Source organism: Phyllostomus discolor, chromosome 7 (genome assembly GCF_004126475.2).
Source record: "Phyllostomus discolor isolate MPI-MPIP mPhyDis1 chromosome 7, mPhyDis1.pri.v3, whole genome shotgun sequence".
Lineage (NCBI taxonomy): Eukaryota > Metazoa > Chordata > Mammalia > Chiroptera > Phyllostomidae > Phyllostomus > Phyllostomus discolor.
This window is the reverse complement of record NC_040909.2, coordinates 114,150,283-114,177,553: the sequence shown is the minus strand read 5'-3', so window position 1 is coordinate 114,177,553 and position 27,271 is coordinate 114,150,283. Positions and strand designations below refer to the sequence as shown.

The following is a 27,271-nucleotide window of genomic DNA, read 5'->3' as shown; positions in this document are numbered from 1 at the left end:
CTCTCAGGCTTCCCTTGTTTTTGATGACTTTGACAGTCTTGAAGAGTCATTGTCAGCCATATTGCAGGATGTAGCTCTGCTGGAATTTATTTGATGTTATTCTCATAAGCAGACCAGGGTAATGGATTTTGGGGAAGAAGCTCACAGACGTAGTGTCATTTCACATATCCCATCAGGAGGACATACGACAAACAGGATTTCTGACTGTTGATGTCGACACTGATGACCAGGCTGAAGTAGTGTTTGTTGGGTTTCTCCACTGGACTCTTCCCCCCACTTTCCAAACTATAGTTGAAACCGGAAAAGCTGGTGTTCATGCTGCCTGTCACTATCAGACCCAATAAGCAGAGACAGGAATTGAATCTTTGTGTGTGCTTTATTCAGATGGCCGGTGATCTGAGAAGACAGCAGGTTTATGCCCTAACAGACAGTCTTCAAGTCCATTTTAAAATGGCCCTTTTTATAAGGAGAACAAAGTGTAGGTAAGAGGTTTGGAATTCAGGGAAAAGTTAATTGGATTAAGAAAAATGCAGCATTCTCGCCCCAGGCGGTGGTCTTTAGCTGTGTCCTGGGCCGGTGGGCCTCTCACCCTGGAGCACAATATCTCAGATTCCATCTTGAATGACTCACAGGCCTCCTGGGGCTCACAGGTGGAACTGCTTATGGTCTCCTGGAGTCAGGGTGGGTCACATCTTCAGTTCCCGGAACAACAGCTTTTACATGCATTGATTACTAAGATTATTAGCTATTACCTAAACTAAAATTTTCCAACTTTTGAGTCCCCCATCATAGCCTTTGGAAGACAGTTACTATGTACAGCCTGCACTCTTCCTTTAGGGCAGAATGGCTATGTAAATTAGTTGAAATTCTTCTGCACAGGACAATTATAATGGAATTTTAAGTGTGGAGACCATCAGTGCATTACCCAAAGGTCACAGTTAAATTTCACCAGGGTTTCAACTCTTTGCTTCCGGCAAAGAAATACAAAGGTCAAAACACCTTTCTCCTCTCTCTGAAGTAGTAAGATTTGCTGCAAGTTCCCAGGGCCAACCGCTTGGGTGTAAATCAGGAGCCAACAATGCCCTGGAGGGCTGAGACAGAGCACTGCAAGCCCGAGGGGTGGAATCTAAAGTTTTAGCCTTAGCTTTGAATAGGGGAAAAAAAAAAAAAAAACCTGTGTAACTTGGATCACTGTTGTCTGATGATCTGATCAAAGGGCGAGGTGATTGGGAAAGGGGAAGTACCTCTAATTTGGGTATTTCCCAAAAAACTGTAACAAAAAGGGCCATTTTTGGCAAGGTTTCTTCAACTGGATTTCAGGGGGAAAAGCCTGCAGGGCATTGAGCTGGGTTACTCCAAGCAGAACAGGATAATTGTCTGAGGGAGTATGGTGGCCGTGAAAATAGAAAACCATAATTGTACGTCAGATACTGCTATCTATCACTTTAGATGCTGCATTAGATAGCTACTGTGATTGTTAGCAATGTGGCCAACTCTTCTCCTTGTCTGATAAGGATAGAGCTAGGTTTGAACCAGAGTGACTTTGGCTCCTAGGTCTGTTCTCTGTGTCAGTCTGCCCCACAGAATTACCATATTTTTAAAAGTATAAGGCACACCCACCCTCAAATTTGGGAGGAAAAGGGGTGGATCTTATACTTTGAATGTAGCTTACCTGGCTTACTGTGGGGGTGGAAAGAGACGGCGGCCTATGTTATTTATATTATTAAATATTTTACCACATTTTTTGCTTCAAAATTTTTTTCCTTGCTTTCCTCCTCTAAAACCTAGCTGCATCTTATGGTCCGGCACGTCTTATAATCTGAACAAGTTGGGATGTATAGTTCTGTAGTATAGATGTGTTGTACTTTTAACATCACATTTACCATGTATTTCTTGCATATTCCCGTCTCTTGTTGGAACAAATTAGGGTTCTAGAAATGTCTATGTTCCATAGCAAGAAAAAGATCTGAATTTTAACCCAATATATATTCTCACATAAATATGAGAAATTTTCACACAGCAGTAGTATCCTGCCTGTGTGTTAGTATACTCTGATTATTTTTCTTCTTTTATTAAAATAACAATAGTAAGCAACCTATTGGAATTGGTGTCACAGACCACAAACAAGTAGCCCCCAAATTTAAAAAGCATTTGTACTAAAGGAATGCCCAACTTTATGTATGAATTCCAATTCAATCAAGCAACCTTCTGTTTACTAATTCAGGAAAGGGGTAGCCTGGTTAGAAGACTCTAGTCCAGGATTAAAACCTCAAGTGCCTTCAAGGGACAGGTGTAACTTAAATGTTTGTAAGTCATTTGTCCTATGTCATTGGAATATTGAAAATGAAGAAGACTTGTTTTTTTGAAAGTAGTTTCTTTTTTTAAAAAAAAAAACAACTGAGGTTCTTTGTGAGAGATATATTTAGGTTCACAAACTGTGAGGTTTCTTCTTTTTTTTTTAGCAAGAATAAATTCCTACCATCCTATCTAAAGTTATCTTCTCTACTCCCCTTTATTTTCTGCTTCAACCTCTTATTTGTTTCCTTCCCTGCAGATGAAAGGTTGCCAATTAATTTGTCCACTTGCTTTACGACTGTCTCCCCAACAGCATGTAAGCCACACAAGGTAATAACCCCGATTCTCCTGTTCACTGTTGCATCCCCAGTACCAAGCAGTGCATGGCGCACACTAGATGCTCACTAAACATTTGTTGAATGGCTATTTGGGTGGATTCGTAGGTGACACATGAATAGATGAAGAAAGACAAAAATCAAGTTTCTGAATCTGCCGACCTGAGGATCCTACCTGGCAAAGCCTGGTGACCCTACCAGGTAATAACTACACCGCATTAAGACCTATTCTGAAATAGCTGCTATACACCTTTGCCTCTAAATTCATTCACTTGTAAAATGTCCCATCCATTAAAATTATATATTCCTTGTTAATATACTGCATCAGCCTACAGACTTAAGAATATTTCCTAAACATGGAATATTATCTCTCATTTGAAGGAGTGGTCTGCCTAGTCTCCTGATGTAAAACACAGCAAGCGAGGCTGGTCCTTTAGCCACACAAAGTAAATGTGCCACACTAGAAAGAAGCTTTCCTCTGCATCGGAAAATCGCATTTGTGTTTAGGTGAAGTATCTACATAATTAGGTTAATTCCTGCTGCTGGGTTTTTAGGGTTACCCGTTGCTGTTTGTACCTTAATATATGAGAAAATCAAACCTTGTGTGATTGATTACACATGGTTTTCTCTCTCACATTTCATGATCGTATTCCTTGGGACCGGTGGAAGGGGATTAATCCAAACCGTGAGGTACACTTAGAGATGTAACCAGTTCCTAATTTGGCCCTGATATACCCTTTTAATTTTTTTTAGTAGAACCCCCATTCGTGAAAGACCGGATGGGCAGCAGGGATCCTCCTACCAATCCAAAAGCTGGAGGTTGAGCATGTGATGCAAATCAGCCAATCGGGTGCTCGCAGCAGGACTCCCGCATTTCAAACGACTGACGCTATAGTTCAAGGACATTGTTTGGTGTGGCTACAGCAGGGCTGGGAGTACCTTAGACGGTGAAAAGGTTGTGCGATCTGCCGAAACAATTCGGATTGTTCCTGCAGTGTGACCTGGGCTTGGTTTTCCTGCTGCTCAGCTCTCCTGCCTATTTTCTGGGCCTGATTCCCCAGCCTCCCCGTTGGTTCTGTGAACACAATATCCTTCCAGTACATTCCAATAAATAAGTAATCAAGACTCTGTTTCTGTAGTCGACACTGTGATGAGCTCTCCAAATTCCCTTTCAAGTCTGAAGGATTTATTTTCTCAGCTGTTGAGTGGGCTGCTGGCAGGCAGGCCATGGCTGACAGCCCTCTGCAGGACCGCCTCAGCTGAAGAGAGTCTCATTACCCAAGATCACTACCGGGAAGTCTGGATCAGAGACTGGCCAACATAGGATAGGGTGGTCTGGCCCCTTATCCCACATGGTTGCCAGTAAAATTAACAATGCTCAGATAATTTCAGTGAAAACCTCTTTCCAGTATAAGTACGTTGCAAGTGTTATAGGAGACGTATTTATCTTAAAAATCATTCATTGTTTATCTGAAATTCAAATTTAGCTGGTCATCCTGTATTTTTATTTGCTAAATCTGGCAACATTAAACTCCAGCAATTGCGAAGCTCCATGCCACCCTTAGAGCCCTCTGTGGGGTTGGCTGAGGCCCACAATGAGACTGAATTTTAGCCCATCTTTTACCTCTGCCCACCCCTGCTTCTGAAGTCCCTTCTCTTCCCCTCCTTAGGTGGTGATCCCAAGGCCATTCCTGATAAAGTAGTACTTGGAGCTGATCTCTGTCTCAGAGCCTGACCCCCAGGCAACCCAACCTGTGACAGTTTCTCCCCTTTGCAAAAGGGTAACCAACTGTCCTAATTTTCCCAGGACTGAAGTGTGTCCTGAGATGAGTTGATCACCCTACCTTGTAACCAGGAATTATGACAGCTATAACAACTTTCAATAGCTTGGGTGACCAGAAAGTGCCACTGCTCCTTGCCCTTTGATTTGGCTAACAGACAGTGTGTGGGCCTGGACTTTTGCCTTATTATCTGTGCCCAGCGCTCCCAGGCCGTGCCAGAACCAAATCTTTGTTCCATTGAGGCCCTGAAATCCTGCCTTCTCCCACAGATCAGAGACTGTGCCGCCTGCAGCTGTTACTTCCTGAGCTGGGCAACTGTCTGGTGGCTGGACTTGCCCTGTTCTAACCGCAAGACTGGTCTATCCATTCCCCACCTCACTCCTCTTACTTGCTTCCAACTATACTTGAAATTTCTATTTAATAGCTCAGATGTCTTCTCCAGGGCTAGTCTTCTCTTTCCAGAGCTGACTTTTCCTCTTTCTTAATAGCCCATGTTTCTGAGGCCTTATGCCTCTCTTCTGACTGGAAACCTAAGAATAGTATGAGAAAGACTCATGTTGTTAACAATACCATTAACTGAACCTTCCCTATATGCCACACGCTGCACTAGGAGCCTTATTCATTCATTCATTCATTCAAAAAGTGTATTGATTGCCAGCAATATGGCAAGTATGATGCAAATAACATTAAGAGTTCTAACAGTGAACGAGAAGATAAGGTATCTGCCCAGGTTTGGAGTGTGGGGTGGGGCTTCCTGTCTAATGTGGGATGCAGTCAAGAAGCAGGTGTAGCCAGTGCACTTGCCCACACCTTACACTTTCCAGCAACCTGCCCTGGAGCACCTGGAACTGGAAGTGTTTGGAAGCTGACCCCCGCCCCCCACACCCGCCCCAGTGGCCCTTAGCCAAGGACTGACTGGTGCAAGAGTATGAACACATAGTTCATTTACGTCTTGTTGGAGTAACTCAGGCAGAATTCACACTGCAGAGCTGCCCATTGAAATGACCTTGAGGCTGGGGCTCTACCTGAAATCTCACCCTTATCTGCCTTCTCACCCACAGCTGTCCTGCTTGCCCCACATCCTTACCCTTCCCTGGGGACTTTTTCCTCAATAAATCACTTGCACTTGAATCCTTGTCTCGGGTTCTATTCCTAGAGAGCCTGACTCAAGGCAGCAGTAAGTAAATAAGTCATGATAAGCTGTGACCAGTCTATGAGGAAAGTATTGTGACAGAGAACAATGGCGAGATCTATTTTAGACAAGGAGGACAGGAAAGGCCACCCAAAGAGGGGACATTTCAGCCAAGAAGGACTCAGATATATGATTAGCCAGGGGAACAGTATTTCAGGCAAAGGAAATAGAAAGGACAATGATCCCAAGGCATGAGGGAGCGTGGCACTTTGCATGTTCTAGAAATTGTCCAAACACTGCTGGGGATGGCTTGCAAGTAGTGATGGGGACAGGGGCACAGGAAGGCAGAGGACAACTCCTATGGCATCTTGCAGGCCATGATAAGGACCTTGAAGTTTACTGGGAATGAGATGGCCTACCACTGGAGAGATTTCAGCTGAGGCGTGTTACCATCTGATTAACACCTTCAAGTGATCGCGCTGGCCGCCTTGCGGAGGTTGTAAGTGGACGAGAAGGAGCTGAGACACTGCAGCGATCGCCCGGGAGTGAAACGAGAGGTGGTGTCAACTGGGGCCGAGGACATGGAAGTGGACAGAGAAAAAGTACATTTTGGAGGTAAAATTGACAGAACCTGCTAATGGGAATTAGCAAGAGGGATGAGTTAAGAATGATGCTCAGCTTCCTTATTGCGGTAATTGGGTGAACACCGGCACATTTCATCAAGAGAGGGATTGCAACAGTGGGAAATTGTAATAGCGGGGAATTGTCACCCCCCCCACCGTCCTTTCGACATTGTTTCTACGAGTGCTGACTCTGACTAAAATGCAGTTTGTAGATAAAAACACATCTGTAAAAGAATCCTAGGAAGTAACTCCAAAATGTAAAGACTCTGATCTTCGGGCACCCCAGCTCCGGGAGACTTGCTGCCCTTCAACTGTGAAGCCAGGATGACATGAGCCAGGGTAACTAACTGGGATGACGCACACCGGACCAACACCTGCCTTATCGGAGTGGACTGTGCTCGTCTGCACTGAGAGGACTTTGGAAGGCCCTCCCTTGATACCTTTGTTCTGTTTCCCCTCTCCCTCCTGATAAAAACCTCTGCCTGCGCTGAGAGGGAGATGGGCTTTGAGACATGAGTCCCCCGTCTTCCCATGGAGATGCACTTTGAGTTGTGAGTCCCCCGTCTTCCCATGGAGATGCACTTTGAGTTGTGAGTCCCCCGTCTTCCCATGGAGATGCACTTTGAGTTGTGAGTCCCCCGTCTTCCAGAGGTCTGGCATCTGAAATCAACCACTTTCCTTTGCATCAGCACCTGCCTCTCAAGTCCTGCATTTGGTTACAGGATCACTGGGAAAGAATAAAAGTTTGGGAACAGAGAAGCCCACATATAATCTAATTACATTCTCACCAAAGCCCATTAACTACTGCGGAAACCGAGGCGGGGGAAGTAGCTGACTCCAGCTTACAGCTAGTACATAGCAGATCAGAACTGCAACCCTGATCTGAATACTGACCCTGGTGAGTCTGTGCTGTCACAGCAGGCCACCAGTCTTATTTTCAGAAAAGGCCCTCTGCCCCAGAGAGGAAGTGGAAGGAGAGTTCTCACTGGATGCTGAGGTTGAAAGAGATGGGGGAGAAGAAGGTGCCCTAACCCCTCAGGAGACTGATCGGGGAGCTTACCTTGAACATTATTTTAACTCCTGTCAAAGTTTGGCTGAAAGAGCATCTAACAAAGTCCCCTCCCATTTGGGACAAGAAAGTGATTCCTCTTTACAGCCTCATGGGGAACAGTGGGCGGTCAGGGTTTGCAGGGTGGCACGGCCAGGACTCGAGTGCCCCCTCCCCAGCCTTGTGGCCCTCACTCCAGCCAGGACCGACTGCCTGCTGTTCCCCAGCGCAGCAAGCTCTTTCATGCCTTTGTCAAAGGCACAGGCCGTTCCCTCTGGGGGTGGGTTGGGCAAGGGGACAGGGAGTGGATGTTCCTTCCCAACCCTTTACCTTGAGACAACACCTCCTTTACCTTCAGGACTCAGCTCTAAAATTGGCTTCTTTGGGAAGTCGCCTCTACCTCCCCAGGCAGTGTTAGTCACCTCTGTGCTCTGTTAAGGCCTGTGTTGCGCACAAAACCGCCCCCATTTCGCAGGTGGGGAAAATCTGAACTATACAGCCACTGGAAGGTGTGGTGCTGGGAGCGAGCACTAGAAAATCCTGTATCCCATGAACCATGGGGCAAGAGAGTTTCCAGGTGACCCCTCCAGGCCTGGCTGGGTGAGGACAGGGATCCAGGAATGATGGCAGTGAAGGTAGAATAAGAGAAGGCCCTTTGAGAGGCAATAACATGGGCCACTTTATTCTATTTCTGAAACCCTTTCCCACTGACATTCACAAGCTGAAGCCATTCCTTGACAGGCCATGTGGCCGTGAGCACGTGCCTCCGTTTGTCTGCCTTGCTCAAGAAGATCCCAGGTGCAGCTCTCCACTCAGTGCCCTGAACTCGTCCTGCCTGCTCATGGCACTGTGCAAAACCACTTAAAGAAAACTAGTCCCGTTTTATATCTATCGCTGGGTTCCTACTAAAGTTTGCATTAGTAGCATCTTCCATTTCTGCGGCACTTGACAGTTCACAAACAGCCATATCATTTCATTTTAACGTTCACACAAAATCAGGGTGACTCTGCTGTAAATCCATGTCACCGATGAAGAAGTTGAGGCTCCAAGTGGTCAAGCACCCTGGCAGGAAGTAGCAGCTGGGACTAGAAACCAGGTGCCCCACTCGTGAGGGCAGTATGCACCAACGATGCTCCCTGAGGAAAGGCCTTGTTTCCTCTCTTCTAACAACCTCAGAGTTTTAATTGCTTGACCTTCAGAACTCAGGAAGAACTTGCAGACTGTGGTTTGTGTCCTGGCCAACAAAAGCATTATTAGAGGGACTAGCACTGACAGGGGCAGCTTGCAGTGTGCTCTAACCGAACCAGGAAGAGCTCCATCATAGGCTGGTGAATAGCGCTGCCTCCATAAAGGAGAGATGGTGCCAGAGAAAATAAACATACAGCAAATTGCTCCTTGTAGTAGGCATGCTCCCATTGCGGGGATAAGAAGAAGCATTTTACAAGAAAGGAAGAAAATGGTGTTGAAGGGTGGGAGTAAGAGGTATTGTAAACTGAGAAGGAATACCAAAGAGTAAAAATCAGGATGGAAACACTGGGGGGACAAAAAACAAAAGAAACATAGAATATGGTCCAAGAGAGAGGCCCCAAGAGGTCAAAGATGAACCTTCATTAACAATCCAGAAGTAAAAATGAAAGAAGTGTGAGGTTCTGGATTGAATCAATGTGTATGGAATCCCACAGGGTGATTATGCCGTGAGAGACATCAATGACAAGAGAGGGGAGTGTCCTAACAGCTGTATTTATTGAGCTCTCACTCCATGCCAGCTGCTGTCCTAGAGCATTAAAGATATAACCTCATTTAATGGGCACCTTGACCCTCTAATCATTTTGCAAACTGTATAGATGATAAGCTAAGGCATGAACAATATGCTGTATTTTGCCATGTATAATGTGCACCTACATGTGCGGCCCAAATTTTCAGGAAAAAAATCTTTCATCTTAATTTTTTAATTCAATTTTTAATTTACTTATATTTAGATACTCATTTTTTCATATTATAAGGGAATTTTAACATTTATTTCTTAACACACAGATATTGTTATTGCTTTCTAGAATTATACTTTTAATGAAGAAGCATAAAAAGAATTTAAAAACATTTAATATAGATACAGAATTAGTACTACCCATGTATAATGTGCATCCTTATTTTTCCCCTCAAAAATCTGGGCACAAAGTGCATATTACACATGGCAAAGTATGGTACGAACCTTACCCAAGGTCACTTAGCTAGTTGGTGATGAAGGTGGGGTGTGAACCCGAGACTCTTGAACACTTGCCTTTAAACCCTATGCTGTTCCCTCATGCGGGTGGCCTGCCTGGACAAGTCAAAGTCTACAAGGCAGTGCTTGGACTAATGTTTAAATCCTCTGAATTCTACACAGTGATTCTAGTAAATGTGTACATGGTGAGAGGACTTCGTAGAGGAAGTGATAGAAACGGCTAACACTAGCTCAAGCTGAAAAGATCTTCGGCAACAAACTAAGATGGCTATCAGAATGAAACAGGAACTTGACAGTTAAGCCTTGGGAGGAGTTCAGGAGACAGAATTTATGAGACTTCAGCTCCTAGAATCAGGGTTTAAAGGCTCTCAGGACTCTTCCACTTCTCATCCTGTTTCTTTCCTTGAATTGAATTCATTATCTTCTAATGCAGGAGGATTGCTTCATGGGGTAGGGAATGACCTCTGGTAGCCCTGTGTTCCCAGTCTAGTAAGCAACTCCGCAGAGAGAGAGAGAGAGAGAGAGAGAGAGAGAGAGAGAGAGAAACTGTCTTCTTTCCCAGCTTCTTGATCTCTTTTTTTTTCTCAAAGTAAAAGTTCCCAGAGAAGAACTATGATTGGTCCAGCTTGGGTCATGTGCTCAACCATGGGCCAATCACTGTTGTTCTGAGGCAGGGTTCTATAATTGTCAGCCCTCATCCACTAGGATCACTGGGGCTTTGACAGAGCTTGTCCCAGAAGAAGAGAGCTGCTATTCTGGAGAGTAAAAATAATAATCGTCCATGAGAAATTGGATTACTGGTGAGAACATTACAAAACATCAGAAGAGATGCAAAAATAGTCAAGACCAAGCAGCTTGATAGCAGGGATAAAATCCTTAATAAATTTTGGAAACACTATAATAAGAACAGGTTTTAGGTATGATGAGAAGAGATTTATCTAATAAAACAGAGGGTCTAAAAAGCAATTTAAGTGAAGAATTAGGATTCCAGCTCTGAAACTTTTAAACATTTCTATTTTTAAAGCAGATGCATTCTGGGAGAGGTGACTAATGCAGGGTCATGCTCCTAGTTTGTGCCCACTAAATATTAATTCATTTCGATGACACTTTTTATTAGAAATTATTGCTTGAAGCACTTACATATTTATAACAAATATTTTTAGCAGAATAATGTGCATATATAAAATTCTGCATAAATGTAACCAATAATAAATTATTACAGAGTCATTGGGCTTGTGTTTACTCCTTCATGCATGCATTTATTCTTTCATCCAGTAGTTACTAATTGAGTAGTGCTATATTTCAGGTATTCTGTTAGGCACACCTGGTTGCTACCCTCAAGGTGCATAGAATACAGGTGGGGAGACAGAGCTATAAATAAATTGTGCCTGAAGAGTAGACACGGCAGTGCACAGCCGGATTCCAATTTAAAAACTAAGACCCTTTGTTTGCCTCTATAGGGAATGTGTTATTGTTAAACCTCACAGATAAATCCATTTTCAGGAATTGCCTTTGGCCAGTGGAAGATGGCTTCCCCAAGGTTATGACCTCTAGGGCTCACTGTCAGCATCTAGTGACAGGCCAATGACTGGTTGCTGAGAGGCTACAAGGCTGGCCTTCTTGCCTCCAATGGAGAAAATAATGAAGGGTCTTCTCAGCCCCAGAGCTGAGGCCTCTGCTGCATTTACAGCACAGTTCAACACCTCCCTTGGCCCAGTCTTCTCTCTCTCTTCTCTAGGTGTTGTTCCTAAGAATAGTCTCCAAAAAAAAAGTCTGCACACAAATCTCCATTTCTGATTCTGTTCGATGGGGTGTGCCACCTAAGACAATGTGCAATTTAGAAAATGCTTATCAGGAAGAGCTGTCATGGTCACAAGTTGCCAGAGCCTGCTTTCCGGCTAGAAAAGGCTGGTCTCCTTGGAGCATGACTTTGCGGAAGAATCGCCTGGATAGTCCCTCCACACTGTGTGAACGTGGGAAAGAAGGTAGCCTTTGCCCTGAAGGAAGAGAGTGATAGAATATTCTTTGTGGTAGGAGAAAGCCTGGCTCCCCCAGTCATCCCAGTGTACAGAGCTGGTCTGCTGGGGAGAAAGGAGGTATTTTGCGAAGGAGATCAGCAGGTCCCAGGGAAGGGCGAAATAGAGACTTGGACCCTCTCCCCTGGGAGGGTCAATGTTATTATAACCTCTCTGATCAGTGGGGTGGTCCCAACCGTGGTCTCCTGGGGACAGAGGAAGAAAAGGCTCCAGAGAGGAAATTACAGGGAGCAAAGGGAAAGTCCCCGGGAAGGCCCTCCAGTCCAGCCAGCCTGGTATGGAGGAGGGGCTTTGAGAAAAAGCCTGCGTACAAGGTTATAATTTAACGAGCCAAAGAGAAACATTTCCAACTAAGGATAATTCTGAAGAAATGGTCGTCTTCCCTCAGAGGATCATTTGACTCGTGAGGAATATTTACTTGACTACCATCTCAGTACTAGACAAACACACACTGTTTCCCAACACCAATATCAGCCCCCGAGGGTAGTAACAGAATCCACCACAGCAGAAAATGAGGGCCTACTAGGGGACGGCTGAGGTTTTCCTGTTCTCTTACTCAAATGGGAGCCACTGGAGTTCCCACTAGCTGTTGAAAGGAGCCTGTGAGCAATTTACTCACCGCTCAGAACAGACATGATTGCATCGGTGCTTTAATCTGGTGAAAGAAAGGGGTTGTGCAGGTTACAGACAATCCCAAAGCAACGTGAGTGAGCGGTGCTGTAGGAACGATGCTGCCCGGGAGGAAGAATTCCCAGAGGAGGTGAACCACGCTAAGCCTTGCAGGCTGAGTAGGAGTCTGAGGGCGGACCGTGAGGTGTGGAAGTCGGGCCGGGACAAAAGCACAGATGCAGGAAGGTGGGCTGCCTCCTGGAAATAACCTAAGTGGGTCTGGAGCCCGAGAGGCACTGAAGGAGTGACTGTAGGCAGGGTGAGACACGGCAGGCCCTGGAAGTGAAGACAAGAAAGATATTTCAACCTGATTTCCTGGAGCCCCAAGCTCAGATGTCCTCAGGGCGCCCCCCATGAGAAAGGGAGCAAAGAGGGCGCAGATGGAACCTGGGCAAACGGCCTGTTCCCACTAAAGGGAGTGACAGCCACTCAGCTCTGGCCAGTTGCCATGGAGAGATGCAGGCCCTGGGTTACCAAATCTTTGAAGGTGTCAAGGAAAGCTGGGATTCCTGGTTTTTATCAGGCAGACCCAGATGTTTTCAGTTGGCAATTATTGCAAATTCAATATATATATGCTGAGGAGAACATCTTTAGATGTGGCCACGGGCCTCCAGTTAGCTCTGCTGCAGGACCGAGAGGTCTTTTAGACAAAGAAGTGAAAACATCAGATTTGCATGTTAAAACCTCACTCTTGGCAGTAGGATTAGGAGAAGAAACCGGACAGGAAGACAGGTTAATTCAACAACGAATATGTTGAGACTTTCTTGTGTGACAAGAGCCGAAGTCACAATAGCAGGCGGTGGGCACCTAAGCTTAGCTTGGGAGATGAGTTTACTCAACATCACATAAACGTACAATTATACACTTGGAGTATACTCCAGGGAGGAAAAGGGGAGAACCTAAATTATGGGGAATGATGGAAGAGAACAGATTAAAGAGATATTTGGAAAGTTTGGTAACAATTTAGATGGGGAGAAAAAAGAGGGGGAGTTTCAAGGTCTTGCTTGGGTGAGGGGTGGTTGCTGTTTCAGAAAGAAGCATAAAAATGATCGCGCGGAACTTTGCCACGCGAAGTTACAGAAACAGGGTGAGCATGGTTTAAGCAGCCAGTGCAAAAAATGACAGCTAAAACCTACTTTTTAATTGTTGCCCTCTTACTACGACTTCCATCAGTCACACTTCTTTCTGGAGATAATACCTGCTGTGCCTATCTCAGAGGGCACTTGGATTGGTCAGGATTCTCCAAAGAAACAGAACCAGTAGGATGTATAAATGTGTGCAAGGAGAGAGAGAGAGATTTGTCATAGGGAACGGACTCACAGAATTATGGAGGCTGACAAGCCCGCTGGTCTGCAGTCAGCAAGCCGGGGACGGAGAGATCCATCTGTGTGTTTCTAGTCTGAAGGCCAGCAGGCTCTAGACCCAAGAGCCAATGTTTCAGGTCAAGTGCAAATGAAGAAAAAGGACTGATGTACTATCTTGAACACACTCAGGCAAGAGGAGTTCCCTCTTAACTGAGAGAGGGTCAGGCCTATTCAGGCTTTGAACAGGTTAGAGGAGGCCCAGCCACACTAGGGAAGGCAATCTGCTTTACTGGGCCTAAGGATTCAGATGTTAATTGCACCCAGAAACCCCCTCACGGAAGCACCCAGAATAACGTTTGGCCAAATGTCTTGGCACCCTGTGACCCAGTCAAGTTAACACAAAATTAACCATACAGCATTTTTGAGTATTAAATGAAAGAATTGATTTGAAACAATCTTAGATAGTTTAAGAGCTATACAAATATTAACTATAGTAAGTAAGTAGACAAAAAATTATTGCCTGTATCACATACGTCGGATGTTCTGTTTACTCCTCTAGATCCATTGTCCCTTCTGCTGTGTGCCCAACAGGCTGGTATCTCCCCCACAGAATACCCAGACTCCACGACCCTCTGGTTTCTGGCTGGGGGATACAGCGGGAGATGGAGAGTTAGAGGAGAGAAAGGCAGGTAGGGCACCACTCCCCACACCTCTCTGTGTGCCCCCCCACCCTTGTGGCTTAGCTCCATGGGTGTCCCCTCTTTCTTGATGCAGCTCCCTCCCGGGCCCCATCAGGCCTAAGGGTGCTAAGGGCTTCCCTTGGCTTGAGTCTCTGGGTGCTTCTCCAACCCTTGTTGGGTTCTCACTCCTGCCAAGGAGCAGCTGTCTAGTAGCTGTATTGATAATGCTAATAACAATTCATAGCTCAGCTCTCAGAGGAAGTTCTTCTTAACTCTACCTCTAGTCTCAAATCAATATCTTACGGTATTTTTTCTATTAACTTTATTTCATTTTATTTTTTAGATTTAAAGATTTTATTTATTTAGAGAGAGGGGAAGGGAGGGAGAAAGAGGGGGAGATGTGCGAGAGATACACCCATCAGTTGCCTCTCGCACACCCCCAACCAGGGGCCTGGCCCACAACCCAGGCATGTGCCCTGACTGGGAATGGAACTGGCGACTTTTGATTAGCAGGCTGGTGCTCAGTCTACTGGGCCACCCCAGCCAGGGCTCTACTAAGTTTCACAATGACAACTTTAATGTGAGCATGTGTTTGACCCTCAAGAAACTGTCCTAATGTAAAGGTGGAAGTAGGCTGCTGTCATCAAAACAAGTGATGATGCTTAAGGACAAGTGACATGTTGGGTCTGGATCCAGCCAATCTTCATAACTGATAATAGTAATCATTTGAGCAATCAGAACGTCTTCAAATACTGGGTTACTTCTTCCTTCGTGCAGGGCCCGAGTGCAATGCAAGGGGTGGTGTTCTCCAGTTGCTGCAGCCACAGTACGTGGTCGATGTCATGTTCAGCCAGGAACTTGAGGGAGGTCTCCTCAGGGTGGTGGAGTGCACCACCCTGTCTGTGCGCTCCATTCCCGGGTGGAGAGGGGTGGAGGAGGGTAGTTGGCCATGTGGGGTGGTTGCAGGGGCTGTGTGACAGATGCCCACCGGTCAGGAGAACAGACAGTTCCCCTCATGACACCAAGTACTGCACAGGAACTGTGGCTTGGTGCCAGAGGCTGCCATCTTCCTGACCCATTTCTCGCCCCCTTCGCTGCTGGTACCCTAGACCATACCATCCTTTTCTCTCCGCTGATGGCAGTGGCTCCTGGCTGGACCTGACGGCCCTGAGCTGGTACTCACCTGTGGTCTCTCAGACACCCTTCTCTGTTGTATGTGGTTGGGATGATGCAAACTGAATCTCCCTTCCTCCCAGCTACCTGGGTTCTTATTAGGCTCTGCATAGAAGGAGAAAGAAAAGTGGAAGGAAGGGAGAAGGGATTTCTTTCCTGTTTTTCACTTCCCGTTTTTCTGTGTTGCTCCAGTAGCAGCACACAATGGCTCCAGCTTCCAGAAACTTTGAGCACCCCCAGCACCCCCAGGAGCCAGCAGCAGCCTTGTCACACTGCCTCACCTGCTGAGCTGTGCCCCTGGGACCAGAGAAGCTGCAGAGCCACACCCCTTTGGGGGAAGCACCAGCCGAATAGCACCCCCTCCTCAGAGGTCCTAGCTGGGCACAGCCTCCCTCCGAGATGCAAGCTCTAGCCCCGTGGGGCCCCTCCTCCAGGCTCTTGGGTACAGGCGACACCACCTGTATGCTCCAGCCTCAGGAGGTAGGAGCTGCTCTCTTGCAGTTCCTAATCCCTGAGTGACAACCCTCTTCCCTTTTCCTTTTATACTTTGAGCCTCCTAATGCCTGTGAAAGCAATTCTTTCTATTAAAGCCCTTCTATTGGAAATGTTTAGTGTGATTTCTGTTTCTGACTGGCCCCTGGCCAATTCCCCCGTTTAATTCATTTCCCACTTAGCAGCCAGTTATTTTTTGAAAATGTGCCTCAGATTGTATCACTCCTCTGCTGAACTAGTCACGCTCCTTGGTTTCAAACAACAGAAACGAGTACTAGTGCTCGTTTGAACAGAAAAGAAATGTATCGAAAGTAACTGTGGAACTCAGAGAATCAAGGGGAAAATGGGAGAACAGGAGACAGAGGGAGGTCTGCACAGTGAAGCTCCAGGTTTGCTGAGGACACATCCCCCGATTCCTTCCCACAGGACACTTATGGGCAGCCAGCGTCAGTGGACATTGGTCAGCATATGCTGGACCCTGCTGCCCTTGCACACTTATCCCTGTGCACACCAGACTACACCACAACCACTGTAGTCATTCCTTACTGACCTTGCATCCTGGAGACACACCCTCATGTTTCAGAGTCCCAGGTAGGGGCACCTGGTTGGCTTTATTCTAAATGCCACAGGAGAGGAGAGACAATGCCTTCTCTTGTCCCTTCTAAGCCTTGGCTTCTATGATGAGAACCAGGACCCTGCCTCCCGTTAGTTCTATGATTCCCTAAAATAAGAAGGGCTTTTGAATGCTGAGTGACACATTTCTGCCATTCCAGCAGCTTCCCCCGTCACTACAAGTGAAATTCCCCGGTCTGGCTCTCACAGCCACCACAATCCGGCGCATCACACTTCTGACCTCATGCCACTGCCCCTTTCTTATGTTCCTGTCACATGCTCCTTTCTCACGTTTCTGCTCGTCCCTCGAACATGGGGCACTCATTCCGACCTCAGGGCATCGCTGTTCCCTCAGCCTGGAAGTCCCTTCCCTGCTCCTCTCAAGGCATTTCCTTCTCACTTCCAAGTTTCAGCTTGACTCTTTCCTCCTCAGGGAAACCTTCCCGAAGGAGCCTCCACCACACACTTCTTTTCTTTGCAGCATTCATCTGTCCCTGGTGTTTCCTGTGCTTGTTCATTACCTGCCTGCCCTTGCCCAGAATGTGAACTCCACCGTGTCTGTCCATTGCTGCAGCCGGCCAGCACCCGGGAGACGCAGAGCGGGGGCTGAATGTTTGTTGGATGACTGGACCCATGGACAGGTGGACGGATGTTTGGAGGGCTGGCTGGCTCATTTCTGTTTATTACAACACTCAACATGATACAAGAAACAAAACAATTTTGTCATGGAAGCAATGACAAACGGGATTCCATGAATGCTTTTTTAAATATTAATTAACTTCCTGGAATCCATCTGTGAGATTTCTTTTGGAGGTTTTACTCAGGAGTTTTGTCTCTAAGGTGGGCCCTGAGAAGGCTGCTGTGATCTTCTGGAGAAACCATTGCTTTCCTTTGAATGGCCACCGTTTTGTGAATTAAAGCAGAAGGTAAAGTGCAGGTAAAAAAAAACAAAAAACAAAATTACACACTCATACCGAGTATGACAGAAGCCATGTGGCATAAATGTTGTAAATGTGGACTTGGGTATCGGGCAGACCTGAGTTCCACGGCCATGTCCGTTTCTTATTAGTTATGTGTTGCTGGCTCTGCCACGTCCAGCTGTGTGACCTTGGGCAAGTCACTGGACCTCTCTTTGCTTCAATTTCCACACTTGCACAATGGGAATAATAACAGCGCATACACTGCAGGGTGCTTGTAGGGACAAAGTGACTCAATATACAGACACCACTCAGAAAAGTGTCTGGCATATAGTTAGCTTTGATAAAGCGTAAGATAAGTATAACCTCTTATTATGGTTAGGGTCGTATTAGTCTATTGATGAGGGAAACTTCAACAAGGTAGAAGTTTATCTTTCAAATAACTCAGAGGTAGGCAGCACAGGGTGGGTACAGCAACTGCTGTGCTCCCCACAGTCAGTAGGGACCTAAGTTCCTTCTTTCTCCACCGCCATTTGATACATGGTTTATATCCTCAAAGTCTAAAACGGCTACTCAAGTTCCCATCACCATTCAGAAAGAAAGGATGGAGAAGGACCTCAGGACAGAGTTAATACCCCTCAAAGAACACACCCAGATGGCTCACAGAGTTCTTTTATTTGCATCTCCTGGACCAAAACCAGCCACAGAGCCACAACTAGCTGCAAGGTGTATTGGGAAATGTAGTTTTTTTTCACTGTGTGTGCTGCCACCCCCAATAAAATTGGCATTGTGTCACTAAAGATGAAATAGAAAATGGATATTGCTCCTTAGGCAAGTCATTTAACTTCAAGTTTTAGTTTTTCCATTTGTAACGTGGGAACAGTCGTTTACACCTCGTACAGCTGCCTGGGAGCTGACGCGAACCGAAGTCCAACCGCTGCTAGCGTGGTGCCCACCGCTGGCAACACAAACGTCAGCTGTCTTCACGAGCAGGAAAGCTGTCTGTGCACATGTTTAAAAATAAGTTAGACAAAGCCACATGGGACAAAAAGAAGAAAAATATCTCTGCAAACATGGACTGATAACTTCAGAAAGAACCTGCTCTATCTGCAGGTTTTTCCAATGCTTTGGCTCTCTTTAGCTTGATGGATTCTCAGCTGACAGCGTTCCAGTTTTAAATACCACATCATCCTGCTTTGCTGCTAACAAAGGGCCACTGTGTACCTGGGTGAGGCTGCCTCAGACTCACTGTTCTGAGTCTTTCTGGCCTCACCCACCATCCAACTTCTGTCCCAAGTTCTAGACCAATGGCTCGTGAACCCGGCTGATCCTAAAGTTCACTCACCTGGAGAGTTCTGTAAAAATACAAACACTCCCTCCCCCCAAAATACAGACTCCCAGTCCTCATCCCAGGAATCAAGCCCAAAAAACTTCTACATCTGCCTCAGCTGTGTCGAACTAACTCTGGGTTTTTTGGACTAAGTGACTCAGCAACTTGAATGTTTACATAATACAGAGGAATGTATTTTGAAACACAAACAGGGATTGAATGTTGCTAGGCGTCAGGCATGGCTCTAAGCACTTTACATGGTCTCGCATCTAGGTACTACTACTCTCCTTTATACAGATCAGGAAACAGAGGCACAGAGAGGCTAAGCAACTTGTTCAAGGTCACATAGCTAATAAATGGGGGAACTGGGAGCTGGGATTCAAACCTAGGCAGTCTGGCTTCTGAGAGCCTAACTGCAATCCTCTACCACCCTTCTGTCTGTATTGAACAATTAGGGCACTTCAAAACAAGTTATTTAAAAATTTGAACAGACTTCCTCCTAACATCTATTAAGTAAAATGCAAGATAATCTTGTTCATGATCATTGATCTTCCCAAGCATGTTGTGGCATAAGTAAGTCTTTTATAAAACCTCTTTTTTAAGAAAAAATTGATTTTAGAGAGAGAGAGAGAGGAAGAGAGAAAAAGAGAAAGAGAGAGAGAGAGAGAGAGAGAGAGAAGGAAGCATCAATTTACTGTTCCATTCATTTATGCATTCACTGGTTGAATCTTGCATGTGCCTTGATTGGGGACTGAACCTACAAACTTAATGTATGCAGGACGATGCTCTAACCAACTGAGCTACCTGGCCAGGGTCCAGATAAGTCTATTATAAAATAATATTTTGAGGCAGCCATCAAAAATAGTGTGGAAACTATATTTTCATGTGTACGTGTTCACTACAATGCTCTTTATGTAAAGAAATATACCCACATCCACATATACATATACACACATACACACTAATGCCTAGAGAAAGTCTGAAAGAAAACAGAGCAAAGTGTGACAGTTATTCTTGTGTGGTAACATCATCCTTTTTTTATATGAAATAAACATGTGAATTTTGTCTAATTAAAAAATCCTTAAATTTTAAAAATAAGCAAAACCAAAGTAAAACAACAACGATATTCTCTCTGTTTCCTTGGAGAGCCTTTTAAGAGTTCTTTACTTAAAATTCCACCTACAAGACCCTTGACGATGAAATCTGATGGAACTATTGGGTTGCAGGTGTGTTTGTGCAGTGGCCGAGCTACAGGTTTTAGTCTAACAGGTGTGGGTGTAAATCTCGGCCATGAAGTATCCCGGCTGAGACACATGTCAGACAGGTCACTCAGTGACCCTGCCTCACTCACCTACCTGTGGAAAGCTCAAGGGGCATTGGGGGGCTGAACACACATACACAGGTGTTTGATACTAGGTAATCTGCGGTTAGCAAGGAGCTGTCATCCTTGGAATATAATGCAAAATTTGTTAAGTGCCAAAACCGGCACTTCTTTGGCTAATAAGAAAGATTGTAAATAATTTACTGATTAGAGGTAAGCATCCATTCCCATGAAGAGATCTGGGGAACAGAAAAGGTCAGTCTGCTCCTGAGGAACCAGCTGAGGTTTAAGGTATTGATTGTTTATAGTTCAATATATGCATGTTACCCAGGACAGGCAGTCACCCTAAGCCCTGACCCACAGCTTCACATGCAGTCACACCCTCGGGTCCCTTTCTTCTGTCCTGGGGTCCAGCTGGTTCCCACCCTGCCCACAACCATTTCCTGGGCTCTAATGGGGCTCTTAAGCCTTTGCCCTCCTCACCCCACTTCCCTCTGCTTCCTCTCACACCGGGTTGCTGAACCTGCTGTCTCAGAGGCCACCGGTGATGTTCTTATTGCCAAATCCAGGGTTCAGCTTTATCTTCTTGTACCTTGCTCTATTAATCATCACTTTCTCCATGTCTCCAAGAGCCTTTCTTTTGGTCTGTAAACATGCTCCAATCCCTGGTAGCCTGACAATACAATAAAAATATAATAACCTTAGCCTCATGTAATTCTGCGTCATTGGCTCAAGTCCTACCAAATCCTGAAATACTGCTTTGTAAAGGTTACCAATGACCTATCGCTTCTTGGTTGGTGGCCCTCTGTTGCTTTTGACCTTCTTGGTTACTTCCTCCTTCCTGAAACTCTCCATCCCCTCACTTGCTGCCACTTCCTACTGCGCATGTCATCATGCCCTCTTGAAATGAGAGGTTTGTTCTTACCCTCAAGTCTTTGCTTTTGCACCACCACCATCACCACGAGGCCCCTCCGCACACTAGTCCTCACACCCGACACCCAACCTCAACTTGTAGCCCTCCAGCCCCCCTCCTCCCCGGGGTTAGCTTCCACTTACCCTGTAAGACCCCGCTCAAGCCCCACGTCCCCAGGAATCCCTCCTTAGCACCCCTCTTAGTACCCATCCCGACAAAAGCTGAGCTGGGTGCCCCTTCCTGGTGGCTACATAACACTCATGTATGAACTTCTCACACTATGTTCTAATTATGTCTCCCTGAAATGACCATGAGCTCCCTGATATAATTTTTAGAGTCATTTCTTATTCTTCTCTGGGTTTCTAGCACTTGATGCAGTGCTAGATACATAGTAAGAACTTAATAAATGTTTATAGAAGTAAATAACCAATTCACTAATGTCAACCTCTGTCTATATCCCCTGAGTCTCTAGTAGCAGGGTACAGGGCAAATAAACTCACAGGGAGTCGAGGGTTTGGAAAGAAATCAGAAGCAAGGGAGGGGGGGAAGCTTGAGGTTTAATAATGTGTGTAGTAAGGAAGTTGGGGGAGACAGGCAGAGTCTGGCAGCGGTCAGGGGCGGTCAGGAAAAGGGACTCTTAAAGTGGAGGGGCAGCGCCCCTGGGGGACTAACTTCACCTTCCTCTAAGTTCTTCTTTCTTAGGCTTCCTCACAACATTGCCAGCTAAAAGGAATGCAGAAGAAATGTAAAGAAAATTTTATTATTCACTTTCCTTCTTGCTTCTTTCTAAAAGAGCACGGTTGCAATCATATTGCTAGAAAACTTCCAGATAATGCTATTCATTCCTTCCAGATACATGCTATTTGTCTATATGCTAGAAAAATTCAGAAAGAGAAAAAATGTTTTCAGAAACTTAGAAGAAACCTGGACCATCCTCTTCAGGGTGCCATTGATAACCACGGGTATAGTTTATTATCTGCTTGTGGGCATCTCCTTTGTAAGCCAGCTATTACAGCGTTGAGAGCAGCAGCCAGGAATTCTGAGAGTCTTTGACTCTCAAATTAGTAATTATGAAGAGAGATGTAACGTTCCTAGATCCAGTCATCAAATAACGAGAGGCATTGTACATTCATACTAACGATTAAGTTTTAAAAAACAGAATATACATTTTAAAGTAGATAATGCATACACACAGTTCAAAATTCAAAAGACACAAAAGGGTATAATAAAAATTATGTCTTCTACTCTGTTCTTTCAGAGATCTTCCGGTTACACAAAATGGCACATACACATATACATTTTCTTTTCCTCCACTGCCTGCTTTTTGCTGTATCCTACTGTACATCTGATCTTGTACCTTGCTTTTTTCACCAATCTATATTATTTTATTTTTTCTCCAATCAACTTTAGTGTTCCACATCAATACATAAAGAAACTTTCTCATTTTATCTGTTACGTTATATAGATATACCATGACTTCTTTAACCAGTTCCCTACTAATGGATATCAATGTTGCTTCCGATATTTTGATACTCAAACAGTGCTGTAATGAATAACCTTCCTATATATAATTTGTACATGCACCAGAATATCTGCAGCACAAATTCCTAGGAGTGGATTAGCTGAGCCGAAGTGTGTGTTCATCCGGAATTTTGTTAGCTATTGCCAATGTTCTCTGCAGGGGCGTGGGGGAGGTTGTACCATTGACCCTCCCACCAGCTTTCTTAAATTACCACCAACAGTGTCAGCTGACTTTCTAGGTTTTGCCAATTTGGAAGGTGATGAACGAGATGTTGGTGTACTTCTAACATGCATTTTTCTAATTATGCATGTTACCTTTTATTTTTGAACCCTCAGTGTTATTCATACTTTCAGTATGTAATAATAACAACAGCAATAATAATAACTGACATTTATAGGATGGCTTACCATCTGCCAAGTATATTAGAGATATCTAGTTTAAGACTCTGGCCCTGGCTGGTGTGGCTTAGTGGACTGAGTGCCGGCCTGCAAACCAAAAGGTTACCGCTTTGATTCCCAGTCAGGGCACATGCCTGGGTTGCAGGCTGTGTCCCCAGTTGAGGGTGTGCAAGAGGCAACCACACACTGATGTTTCTCTCCCTCTTTCTCCCTCACTTCCTTCCCCTTTCTCTAAAAATAAATAAAATCTTAAATAAAAAGGCTCTCAATAGTTCTGGGTTGTAGGTAGGTACTGTTATTCCCCACCTGCAAATGGGGAAACTGAGGCTTGCACAGTGTCAGGAGCTTGCCCAAGGTCTCAAAGCAGTAAATGGCAGAGCCAGCGTTTGAACCCAGACTTCTCCAACCACAAAACTCAGGATCTTAAAAACTAGGCAACTTCACCTACTAGTCAACAACTGTACAACAGAGGCCCTCAGGCACCAACGTTCAGATTTCCTCTCTGGAATTCCCAGGAAGTAGCCTGCTGCTGTCCTCTCACATTCTCACACCGTTCTGAGGGTAACTTCTTCTTGGGTTCTTGCTTCCTTCTGAGATGTGCTCTACAGGGCCCACACTATCACGTGGACCCAAGCCCGCAGAAACGAGGCGCTGACTGCAGGACCCTAGAAATGCAGCCACATGAGAGGAGTGAGTGGGCATCTGAGCAGACACTCATTCTCCAATAGCAACCTCAGGCCTACAAGTAAGGAAGAAGTAAAGTTCATTGGGTAAATATTTATTGAACATCTACTATGTGCCAGGCACCATTCCAAGTATTTGGACACAGCAGTGAACAAGACAAACCATGTCCCTATTCTCATAACATTTAGATATATTGGTCAATAAGTGAGCAAGAACAAATTTCAAATTGATGGTAATAAGTACCACGCAGAGGGTTACAACCATGTACTTTGGTGAGGAGGGGCTACTTTGGATTGGTTAGTTGATGAAGACCTCTCTAAAGGAGGTGCCGCTTACAATGAGAAGTAATTGGCATAAAGAAACCAGCTTTTAAAGTTCAGGGGGAAAGCATTTCTGGCAGAGGAGCAGCCAGTACAAAAGTCCCAAGTCAGTGTGTCTGGTGCACCTGTGGAAGGGAAGGGCCCACTCACCTGGAGTCTGGAGAAAGTGGGAAGGGAGGCGCTGGCAGACGCTGGAGTGGTGGGTGTGGCCCGAGCTCACCCTGGGGCTCTGTGGACCAGGAAAGAGAACTTGGATTGCACGATGTTGAGTGGAAAGCCGTGGGAGGTTGTAAACTGATGGTGGGGGAAGGGAGGGTGTGTGTGTGTGACATAATCTGATTTAATTGTTTTGTTTGGTTTTGTTTGAAACAATGACTCTGGCTGCTAGGAGGAGAACAGATGGGAGTGAGGATAGACAGTGAGCGCGGAGGCCGGTGGCAGGCTACTGAGGCGGCGAGGACAGGGATCACAAGGGCTCGCACCAGAGCAGTGCCTCTCGAGCCTCAGAGGGCTTCAGGATCCTCTGAGCGTCCCCATCCCCAGTGTCTTACTCTAGAAAAATTTTTACATTTTATTTTTTGAAATACTTTTTCTACCTTATTTTTTATTGTTTATTCTATTACAGTTGTTGCATTTTTTCCCCCTTCTCCCCCCTCCAGCCAGCCCACCCCTCTGGGCCACAGTCAATCCCCTCTCCATTGTCCACGTCCGTGAGTCACTCACATGTGTTCTTTGACTAATCCCATCTCCTCCCCTCCACCTTTCCCACCCCCTACACTCCCCTCCTACAGCTATTAGTCTGTTCCATGTTTCCATGTCTCTGGTTCTATTTTTCTCATTAGTTTACTTTGTTCATTTGATTCCAGTTATAAGTGAGATCATATGGTATTTGTATTTCACAGACTCGCATGTTGCACTTAGCATAATGCTCTCCAGTTCCATCCATGCTGTCACAAAAGATAGAAATTTCCTCTTTCTTTCTGCTGCGTAGTATTCCATTGTATAAATGTGCCACCGTTTTTTAATCCACTCCTCTACTGGTGGGCGCTTAGGCTGTTTCCAGCACTTGGCTATTGTAAATAGTGCTGCTATGAACACTGGGGTGCATAGGTTCTTTTGAATTGATGTTTCAGGATTCTTAGGGTATAATCCTAGTGGTGAAATTGCTGGGTCAAAAGGCAGTTCTATTATTAGTTTTCTGAGGAAATTCCAGATTGTGTTTCCTCAAAACAGTGGCTTTCCAGTGGCTGCACCAGTCTGCATTCCCACCAACAGTGCACTAGCATTCCCTTTTTTCCACATCCTTGCCAGCACTTGTTGTTTGTTGGTTTATTTACGATAGTTATCTGACAAGTATGAGGGGATATCTCATTGTGGTTTTAATTTTCGTCTCTCTGATGGCTAGTGATTCCGAGCATCTTTTCATATGCCTATGGGCCCTCTGTATGTCCTCCTTGGAAAAGTGTCTGTTCAGATCCTTTGCCCATTTTTTAATTTGGCCATTTGTCTCCCTGGTGTTGAATCATTTGAGTTCTTTGTATATCTTGGGGATTAAACCTTGTCCAATGTTTCACTGGCAAATACGTTCTCCCACACAGTCAGTCCTCTTTTCATTTGATGATGGTTTCTTTAGCCACACAGAAGCTCTCTAATTTGAGTAATCCCATTTGTTTATTTTTCGTTTTATTTCCCTTGTCCTAGGAGATGTATCAGTAAAAATATTGCTATGTAGGATGTCTAAAATTTTATTGCCTATATTTTCCACTAGGACTTTTATGGTATCAGGACTTATATTTAAGTCCTTTATCCATTTTGAGTTTATTCTGGTGTATGGTATAAGTTGGTGGCGGTCTAGTTTCTTTTCTTTGCATGTGCCAGTCCTGTTCTCCCAACACCATTTAAAAAATATGAAATGCTTCATGAATTTGTGTGTCATCCTTGTGCAGGGGCCATGCTAATCTTCCCTGTATTGTTCCAATTTTAGAACGTGTTGCTGAAACAAGCACAGATTTTTGCATTTGAAACAAGCTCGCCAGGTGATGCTGATGCTGATGCTCTGCAAACCATTTTCCCCCCCAAAGATTTTATTTATCTTTAGACAGAGGGGAAGGCAGGGAGAAAGAGAGGGAGAGAAACATCAATGTGTGGTTGCCTCTTGTATACCCCCTGCTGGGGACCTGGCCTGCAACCCAGGCATGTGCCCTGACTGGGAATCGAACCTAGGGCCCTTTGGTTCACAGACTGGTGCTCAATCCATTGAACCATGTCAGCCAGGGCTGCAAACCTCTTTTTGGGTAGCACTGACTAGACTGGAGACGGAGGATATGGACAGATGTCAATATACAGGGCCTGGCAGAAGTAATGCCTGCTTGAGTGTGGTTGATAGGATAATAATATGGATGTAATAATTTATAGTTTTACTTTGAACATTTCACCTATAATGTCATATGGTGTGCTTGAGTGTGATATTGTTATGTTACAGAATGCTTATGGATTTGTAATAAAAGATGTTGTAATAAAAACAGGTGTTATTTGTGCCAGACCCTGTATTTTGGAAGTAGAGTCAAAGGATCTGCTGATGGGTTGCATTTGGGAGGCAAGTGAAAGAGGAACATCAAGGATGACTCGGGTTTTGGTTAAGCAGCTGAGGAGCAATTACTCGCATGTGTTGAGAGTTGAAATAGAGGGAGGGGCAGATGGAGGGGCAGAAAATTGGGGCATGTTAAGATTCGGAGGCCTATGAGACATTCACATGGAAATGCCAGTCACAAGTTGGGGTGCTGGAGTGAGAGGTCAGGACTGGGGAGACCTCAGGATAGAGATGTGGATGAAAAGGGGGCTCTGTGGACAGTAACCTCAAGGGGTGACCTGATCATAAATTCATACCTGTGCAGGTCATGGGGGTAGTCCAGCCCCAGGCCTACAACTTCTTCAGTGAAAGGTTTTAAGCCAGCCCTGTCCATTGTTCTTGTGCATCTAGGTTAACACAGCTTTGAAATACCAGAAGATATACCCCTTAAAGTCATAACCACCCTTGAGAGAGCATATAATCTTTATCCTATAATCCAATCCCTGCTTTGCTTTTTCCCATCTTCCTGTGCAATACCTTGCATTCCCTCCTTAATCCAAATGCATAAATGAAACTGCAAAAATGGTATCTTCCAGAGCATTTGAGATCTTGCCATTGTCATCATTTGGCTCAAATAAACTCGTAAAAACCCTCTATAGGTTTAGACGTTTCTTCTATCAGCAGAGATAAGAGTTAAAGAGATGGGATTGGATGAGATGACCCTTGGAGGGGGTATATTTGGGGAAGAGAAGAGCATGGGACAGAGCCCTGGACCGCCAACATCTAGAGGTCAGGAAAAGCAGGGGAATCAGTGGGCAGGAGGACAGCCAGGAGACACAGTGCCATTCATGGCAGGAGGAAGGAGGGAAGGGTCAGAAGGCACCTGGCAGCGAGTG

General features: G+C 45.2%; 2 long non-coding RNA genes and 1 other non-coding gene across 4 annotated transcripts; 2 read left to right on the top strand and 1 right to left on the bottom strand.

Moving 5' to 3' along the window:
• The first annotated feature begins 2,462 nt into the window (after nucleotides 1–2,462).
• On the top strand, nucleotides 2,463–4,022 carry LOC118501752. 2 transcript variants are annotated; one of them, XR_004904408.1, is made up of 2 exons: nucleotides 2,463–3,137; nucleotides 3,387–4,022. It is a non-coding gene; the product is annotated as an uncharacterized LOC118501752 (long non-coding RNA). The 2 variants fall into 2 exon arrangements; XR_004904407.1 differs by having other exon boundaries at nucleotides 3,384–4,022.
• A 6,142-nt stretch (nucleotides 4,023–10,164) lies between these two features.
• Nucleotides 10,165–15,902, top strand: LOC118501753. The gene is made up of 2 exons (XR_004904409.1): nucleotides 10,165–10,235; nucleotides 15,490–15,902. It is a non-coding gene; the product is annotated as an uncharacterized LOC118501753 (long non-coding RNA).
• Nucleotides 15,903–25,707: 9,805 nt separating this feature from the next.
• Nucleotides 25,708–25,812, bottom strand: LOC114514931. Its single transcript, XR_003686150.1, has one exon. It is a non-coding gene; the product is annotated as a U6 spliceosomal RNA (small nuclear RNA).
• Nucleotides 25,813–27,271: the final 1,459 nt, after the last annotated feature.